The sequence below is a fragment of the Octodon degus genome, unplaced genomic scaffold (assembly GCF_000260255.1).
Source record: "Octodon degus isolate 3935 unplaced genomic scaffold, OctDeg1.0 scaffold00010, whole genome shotgun sequence".
NCBI lineage: Eukaryota > Metazoa > Chordata > Mammalia > Rodentia > Octodontidae > Octodon > Octodon degus.
The window spans coordinates 4,887,434-4,888,948 of NW_004524586.1; the positions used below are offsets into that span (position 1 = coordinate 4,887,434).

The window sequence follows — 1,515 nt, forward strand, 5'->3', positions numbered from 1 at the left end:
GTGTTTTCTCTTTCCCCTTTTTGATGACTTTGACTAATGGTTTATCAATTTTATTTATTCTTTCAAAAAACCACTTTTTCAATTCATTGATTCTTTGTACTGTTTTCCTAGTCTCTATTGCATTAATTTCTGCTCTTATCTTTATAATTTCCTCCCTCATAGAGGCTTCAGGTTTGATTTGCGCTTTTTCTAGAAGTTTGAGGTTCAGCGTTAAGTTGTTTATTTGAGCTCATTCTGTTTTCCTGATGTGTGAGTTCATTGCTATAGATTTCTCTTGTAGAACTGCTTTCATTGCATCCCATAAGTTTCTGTATGTTGTATCAGCATTACTGTTTAATTGTATGTACTATTTAATTTTGTCAATTACCTCTGTGACCCATTGAGTATTCAAAAGGGTGTTGTTTAATTTTCATGTGTTAATGAAGTTTTGGTGGTTTCCTTTGTCACTGATTTCATTTCATTGCATTATGATCAGATAATACGCATGGGATAGTTTTCTCTATATTTACTTAAACATATTTTGTCAGCTAATATGATTTTTTTAATGTATTTGGCACAGGGTCTCACTACACAGCTCAGACTCTTGATCCATCTAGTACAGGCATGTGCCACCACATCCGGACTCAGTCACAGGCTCAGTGTACCCAGGGGTGGGGCCAATGTGGCATGTGATGCCAGGGATCGAACCCTGGTCCCTGCCCTTGCCTAAGCAGGCACTCAGTTCACTGAGCTATCTTGCCGGCCCAATTATATGATCTATTTTGGAAAACAACCCATGTGAAGCTGAGAAGAATGTGTATTCTGGTGTTCTGGGGTGGAATACTCTATAGACATCTACCAAGTCTATTTGTTCACAGGGTTGGTTTAATTCTAACATTTCTTCGTTTTGTTTTTTTTTGTTTTTTTTGTCTAGTTGATCTATTCATTTGTGAGAGTAGGGTATTAAGATCCCTCACTACAATTATGTTAGTGCTTATTTGGTTTTTCAGGTCAGTTAATATTCACTTTATATAGTTGGGTGAACCTGTGTTTGGTGCATAAATATTTATGATTGTTATCTCTTCTTGGAGTTTTCCCTTAACAAACATGTAGTGACCTTGTCTCTTTTGATCAATTTTGGCTTAAAGGTTGCATTTCATGCAAAGAATAGTCACCCTTGCTTTTTTCTGGGTTCCTGTGGCATTCAGAATTGTTTTCCAACCTTTGACTTTAGATTATGAATTTCTTTGGGGGTTAAACATAACTCTTGAATGCAGCACATTGCTGGATCTTGTTTCTTTTCTTTTCTTTCTTTCTTTTTTTTTTTTAAGAATGTTACTTGTGCCAGTCAGAATCTGATACCAATTAAATGGTGACAGCTCTGCCATAAACATGAACATGCTCTTCCATGGCTAGGAAGTGGATCTTGTTTCTTGATCCATTCTGCCAGTCTGTTTCTTTTGATTGGTGTGTGAAACCATTTATGTTGATGGTCATAACTGATACGTGTTGCTTTTTCTTTTCCATGTTGTTTCC

At 36.3% G+C, this 1,515-nt stretch overlaps 1 protein-coding gene and 1 non-coding gene across 2 annotated transcripts in view; both read right to left on the reverse strand.

The window, feature by feature from the left end:
• The window catches only part of Arhgap19 (Rho GTPase activating protein 19), a 115,997-nt gene that overhangs the window by 94,741 nt on the left and 19,741 nt on the right, over positions 1 to 1,515 (reverse strand). The window lies entirely within an intron of this gene.
• Positions 1,310 to 1,404, reverse strand: LOC111815060. The gene has a single exon (XR_002819868.1). It is a non-coding gene; the product is annotated as a small nucleolar RNA SNORA24 (small nucleolar RNA).